This window comes from Dipodomys spectabilis, unplaced genomic scaffold (genome assembly GCF_019054845.1).
Source record: "Dipodomys spectabilis isolate Male_0828 unplaced genomic scaffold, ASM1905484v1 ptg000323l, whole genome shotgun sequence".
In the NCBI taxonomy this organism is placed as follows: Eukaryota; Metazoa; Chordata; class Mammalia; order Rodentia; family Heteromyidae; genus Dipodomys; species Dipodomys spectabilis.
In genome coordinates this window covers 890,490-897,301 of record NW_024871000.1, presented here as the reverse complement: position 1 = coordinate 897,301, position 6,812 = coordinate 890,490, and positions in this window count along the sequence as shown.

The following is a 6,812-nucleotide window of genomic DNA, read 5'->3' as shown; positions in this document are numbered from 1 at the left end:
GTCCCGGCCTGCACGCTGCGCGTGCTGCACCTGGCTGGGAACCGCCTGGCTGCGCTGCCCGCCGGCACCCTGGCCCAGGCACCCGCGCTGCGCGCGCTGCACCTGCAGGGTAACCCCTGGGCCTGCGGTTGCCGTGCGTGCTGGATGGAGGACCTGGAGGGGCGGGGCCGAGGTGAGCAGAGGGGGCGTGGTCAAGCGCAGGCCAATGAGAGGGCCGGGCGGGGCTGAGGCGATGCAGAGAGGGGGCGTGGCCGAACTACAGCCAGTAAGAAAGGACGGGGGCGTGGTTGGGCGTAAGTGAGTAGCCGAGTTCCCCCAGTCACGTGGGGCGGAGGCGTGGCCGAGGCGCCCAGGGGGGCGTGGCTGAGCTCCAGCCAGTAAAAAACGGCAGCAGCGTGGCTGGGCGTGGCTGGGCATTAGTGAGGAGCTGCAGGGGGCGTGGCCAAGGTCTAGCCACTTAGGCGGGGCAGGGACGTTGCTGAGGCTCCACAGGGAGGGTATGGCCCAGCTTTAGCCACTCAGGCAGGGTGAGGGTATGGCTAAGGCTCCACGGGGGGGCGTGGCCGAGGTCCAGCCAGTCAGGCAAGGCGGGGGCGTGGCTGGGCGTGGCTAGGCACTAGTGAGGAGCTGCAAGGGACATGGCCTATCTCCTGCCAGTCAGGTGAGATGAGGACATGGCTGAGGTGACACATGGGGGCGTGGCTGAGCTCCAGCCAGTCAGGCAGGGCAGGGGTGTGGCTGAGGCTCGGCAGAGGGCGTGGCCAATCTCCAGCCATTCAGGCATGGCGGGGGCGTGGCTGAGAACCCCCAGGAGGGGCGTGGCCGAGCTCCAGCCAGTCAGGCGCGACGGGAGCGTGGCCGAGGCTCCCCAGGGGGGCGTGTCCCATGTCAGCCCCGCCCTTCTCCCATCCCCCCCTGCAGGCGTGCTGCGCTGTGGGAAGGAACAGGCGTGCGCAGCCTGCGCCAGCCCCGCCGCCCGCCGCGGCTTGCACCTGCGTCGCCTGCCTCCACGCATGCGTTGTCGCCCGCCGCGCATCCTCACCAGCCGGGCAGACGGCGAGGAGCCGCTGGAAGCGGAAGTGGAGGCAGAGGAAGAGGAAGTGGAGGACAGGGAGGAGGTGGGCGAGGTGCGGCTGAGGCTGACAGACGCCCGTGGCCGCGCCGCCGGCCTTGCCTGTCGCCTGCGGCACGCGCCCAGCGTGTGCGACCTCGACGTGCGGCCCAGCCCCGCCCCCGATGTCCCTGTGCGCGTGCGCCTGACGCTCAGCGCCGCCCTCACCTGCTATGCCGACCCTGCCCACCTCGCACATGCCCGCCGCCTGCTGGGAGGCGATGACGACACTGATGATGTCGCACTGATGCTGCGCTGGGACCCGGAGGCGCCGGGCCACGACCACGCGGATAGGGACCAAGGAGATGGATCCGGGGAAGGCCACGCCCAACCCTCGGGCAGAGACGCTGATGGGGATGAGCTGTATCAGGACAGGGACCCGGATGTAGGCCACGCCCACCGTCAGGGCGGAGACCCGGATGTGGACCATATGTATCAGGCCACAGACTCGGATGTAGGCCATGCCTACCATCGAACCAGGAACCCTGATATAGGCCATGTCCACCAGGAAGCCAGAGACCCTGATGTAGGCCCTGCCCACGCTCAGGACAGAGACCCGGTTGTAGGCCACACCCATCTGCAGGACAAATACCCGGATGTAGGCTATATGTATCAAGCCCGAGACCCGGATGTAGGCCCCTCCCACCAGCAGGACAGACACCCGGATGTAGGCCCCGCCTACAAGCATGCCAGACACCCGGATGTAGGCCATGAGTATGATCAGGACGTAGGCCCCGCCCACCCTGAGGACAGAGACTAGGATGGAGGCCACGCCCACCCTGAGGCTAGAGACCTGGATGTCCATGACATGGATGAGGGCCCTGCCCACCCTGAGGACAGAGACCCTGATGTCAATGACCCAGATGAGGGCCCCGCCCACTCTGAGGACAGAGACCCGGATGTAGGCCCCAGGTATGACCAGGATGGAGGCCACGCCCACCCTGAGGCCAGTTTCCCGGATGTCCATGACCTGGATGTGGGCAAGGCCTACCGCCTGGTGCACGGCCCTGGCGCGTCGTCATCGTCGCCGACGTCACTTCCGGGTGTGGTGGCCCGGCTGTGGGCGCGGCCTGCCTGGCTGCTGCAGCCCGAGCTGACGCTGCGCTGGGCTGGGCTGCGTGGGCCACGCATGCGTCTGACGTGGACGGCGTGCGTGCGTGGCCCCGAGGACCCGGAGGACGCACCCTGGGTGACCCTCGACCCCCGTGATGACCCTGATGACGTGCACGTGGTGACCCCGGGGCAGACGCTGCGGCTGCGCTGTGCGGCGCAGGGCTCGGAAACACCACGCATGGCCTGGACGCGGCCCGACGGCTCCATCCTGTGGGGCGATAAGGATGGCGGCCATGATGGGGGGACAACACTGGAGATCCACAGGATGCGCCAGGCCGACGCTGGCTGGTACCGCTGGGAGGCCCGCGTGGGGCGCCGCGGGGAAACCAAGGCACGGCGCGTGGCCTATGGCGGGGACGGAGCCACGGGGTCCGGGGCCTACGCAGAGGAGGAAGCCATGGAATCCGAGGTCTATGGTGTGAATGAAGCCACAGGATCTGAGGCCTACACTGAGGAGAAAGCCAAAGGATCCAGTGCCTATGGCTCAGATGAAGCCATGAGATCCGAGGCCTACACTGAGGAAAAAGCCACAAAATCTGAGACCTATGGTGAAGAAAAAGCCTACGCTGTGAATGAAGCCATAGAATCCGAGGCCTATGGTGCAAATAAAGCCATACAATCCAAAGCCTTCGCTGAGGAAAAAGCCATAGGATCTGAGGCCGACACTGAGGAGAAAGCCACAAGCCCCGCAGCCTACACCCTGTCTGAAGCCACGGGCCCCGCGGCCTACACCAGCTTTGAAGCCACAGCCACCACGGCCTCCACCCCTTCTGAAGCCACAGCCCCTGCAGCCTACACCCTGTCTGCAGCCCCGGGCCCTGTGGCCTACGGTGGTTTTGAGTCCGCCATGGCGGGCCGGGTGCAGCGCGTGTTCGTGGTGGCGTCTCGGGCGCCAGCGGCCACGGATCTGGAACTGCCTGCGGGTGTCGCGCTGAGGCTGGGCTGCCGGGTGGAGGCGGAGCCAGTGGCGCGCGTGGGCTGGCTGCTGCCGGGCGGGCACTGGGCCTGGGCGGGGACGGAGCTGGGGACGGACGGGGTCGGGGTCGGGGCGGACGGGATGTTGACGCTGCCCACGCTGGGCCCACAGCACGCCGGGCGCTATGTGTGCGTGGCCGCCAACGCGCTGGGGCTGGCGCGCTGGGACGCCGACATCAGCATGGGTGGGGCGGCGGGGGGCAAGATGGTGGGAGACAAGATGGAGGAATCAAAGATGGAAGAATCCAAGATGGCGGAAAGCAAGATGGCCAAAAACAAGATGGCAGAATCAAAGATGAAAGGCAACAAGATGGCGGAAAACAAGATGGAGGGAGTTAAGATGGTGGATTTCAAGATGGTGGACACCAAGATGGTGGAATCCAAAATGGAGGGAAGCAAGATGGCCGAAAACATGATGGAATCTAACATGCCCGACGCCAACATGGCGGATTCCAAGATGGCCAAAAACAAGATGGTGGACACCAAGATGGAGGGAACCAAGATGGCAGAATCCAAGATGGAAGGAAACAAAATGGCGGAAGCCAAGATTGCAGAATCCAAGATGGAGGGAAGTAAGATGGCGGAAGCCAAGATGGACTTAACGAAGATGGCAGATGCCAAGATGGCGGAATCAAACATGGAGAGAAACAAGGTGGAGGAATCCAAGATGAAGGGAACCAAGATGGCCGAAAACATGGTGGAATCCAACATGGCCGACACCAACATGGCGGATTCCAAGATGGTGGACGCCAAGATGGCGGAAAACAAGATGGAAGGAATAAAGATGGCCGAAAACAAGGTGGTGGAATCAAAGATGGAGGGAACCAACATGGCGGAATCCAAGATGGAGGAATCCAAGATGGAGGGAATTAAGATGGCGGATCCCAAGATGGTGGAGGCCAAGATGGCTGATTCAAAAATGGCGGATTCCAAGATGGCAGGTGCTGCTGCGGAAGCGGCTGCGGGGGCGTCGCGCGGCGCTGACGTCATTGTTGATGCACCGAGCTCGGGCCCGGGCACCGGGGAAGCGTGGCTGTGGCGTCGGCATCCTGCTGGCGGCCCCGAGCGTGGGCAGCAGCGGCGTCCGCCGCCTCCCTATCTCCCTCCCATCCCGCGTGCTGCCCCCGCCGGCCGCGGGTTCGAGCCCGCCTTGCCGCGCCGCCCGCGCCCACCAGTGGCTGCCGAGCACATCCGGCCCGAGCACTGGGTGTGCATCCTGGCGCGCGTGCGCGGCCGAGCCACAGGCGACTTCCGGGCCCAGCCCTCCCTGCTTCCAGTCTCCACGGAGACCTCCCCGCTTCCGGCGTTCACACTTCCGGTTTCCACACATCTGGTTTCCACACAAATATCCCCACTTCCGGTGTCTGTGTCTTCCGCTGACCCACTTCTGGTCTCCACTCGGACCTCACCACTTCCGGTCTCCACTCAGACCACCCTACTTCTGGTCTACACACTGCCAGTTTCCACTCGAACATCACCACTTCCCGTCTTCACTACTTCCGCCTACCCACTTCCGCTCTCCCCACGGACCTCCTCACTTCCAGTCTCCACTCGGACCCCCGCACTTCCTGCTTCCACACTTCCAGTTTCCACTCGAAAATTCCTACTTCCGGTCTCCACTCGGACCACCCCACTTCCGGCTTCCACACTTCCGGTTTTGTCTCGAACATCCCCACTTCTGGGCTCCACTCGCAGATCTACACTTCCAGTCTCCACGCGGAGATCCCCACTTCCGGTCTCCATTCGGACCACCCCACTTCCTGTTTCCCCACTTCCGGTTACCACTCAGAAATCCCCACTTCCGGCCTCCACTACTTCGGCCTACCCACTTCCGTTTTCGACTGAGAGATCCCCACTTCCGACTTCCACACCTCCGGTTTCCCCACAGACCTCCCCACTTCCGGTCTCCAGTCAGACCACCCCACTTCCGGTTACCACTCGGAGATCCCCACTTCTGACTTCCACACTTCCGGTCTCCCCATGGACCTCTCCACTTCCGGTTTTGACACGGACATCCCCACTTCCGGCCTCCACCCCTCGAGCATCCACTGCTCCGACCTCTGCACTTCCGTCCTCACTTCCGGCCTCCTTACTTCCGGCTCCCAGGAGGCCTGGCGGCGGCCGCAGGCAGGGGCGACAGCACAAAGCTCACCGCGCCCGGCCAGGCCCCACGGTGAACCCCCGTGACCCCGTGGTCACGACCCTGCATGGCCGTGCCCCGGATGCCCTCCCTTCCCATTCTGCGGCTTCCCCCGATGGTGACCCCGGGACCTTTGACCCGCGACCCCCGGCCCCGCCCGCCGTGACCCCGCCCCGTGGCGCCTGGAACGAACTGGACACGGGTGAGCCTCAGTTTACCCATCTGTCTCCTGCAGGCTCTTGGCGTGGGGGCGGGGGACTGAGGGGAGCCAGATAGGAGGTGGAGGTAAGAGGTCACAGGGAGGATACAATACGGTCAGAGGTCACGGGGAGGTTAGGGGTCATGGGGGTCAGAGGTCACAGGGAAGACAGGGGTCACAGTAGGGTCAGCGGTTGCAGAGAGGTCAGAGGTCATGGAGAGGTTACGGGGAGGTGAGAGGCCATGGGCAGGTGAGAAATGGATGGGAGGTCAAAGGTCATGGGGAACTCAGGGGTCATGGAGAGGTCACGGGGAGGTCTCGGGAGGGTCACTGGGAGGTCAGAGGTCATGGGGAAGCCAGTAGTCACAGGAGGTCAGAGGTCACAGAGTAGTCAGAGGTCATGGAGAGGTCACGGGGAGGTCAGGGGTCACTGGGAGGGCAGAGGGCATGGACAGGTCAGAGGGCATGGGGAGGGGAGGGGCGAAGTCCTTTACTCTGTCTGTCTGTCTGTTGTCTGTGTTCCTGGCTGTGTGGGGCACAGGATGACTGGGGAGACAAACACACACGCACAGACAGACAGACAGACAGACATAGAGCAGACAGATAGATAGAGGGACGGATGGATAGACAGACAGACAGACAGATAGGTGGATAGACGGATGAATGGACGGATAGACAGAGCCATAGAGAGACAGACAGACAGATGGACAGAAGGACGGATAGACAGGTAGACAGACAGTAGACAGACAGATGGACAGATAGATAGACAGACAGATAGACTGATAGATAGATAAACAAATGGACAGATAGACAGAGCCATAGACAGACAGACAGAGAGATACATGGACAGATGAATGGAGAGACAGACAGACATGGAAACATACATGGTTGGATGGATGGATAGATAGGTAGACAGACAGACAGCTGGATGGATAGATAGACAGACCAATGGACAGATAGACAGACAGAGCCATAGACAAAGAGATAGATGGACAGATGGATGGGTAGACAGACAGACAGACTGATGGATGTATAGACAGATAGGTAGACAGACACCAGACAGACAGATGGATACAGAGACAGGTAGACAGATGGACGGACAGAAGGACGGATAGACAGGTAGACAGATAGTAGATAGATAGAAGGACAGATGGACAGATAGATAGGTAGACAGACAGACAGATAAACCAATGGACAGATAGACAGAGCCATAGAGAGACAGACAGACAGAGAGATACATGGACTGATGGACGGATAAACAGACAGATAGACTG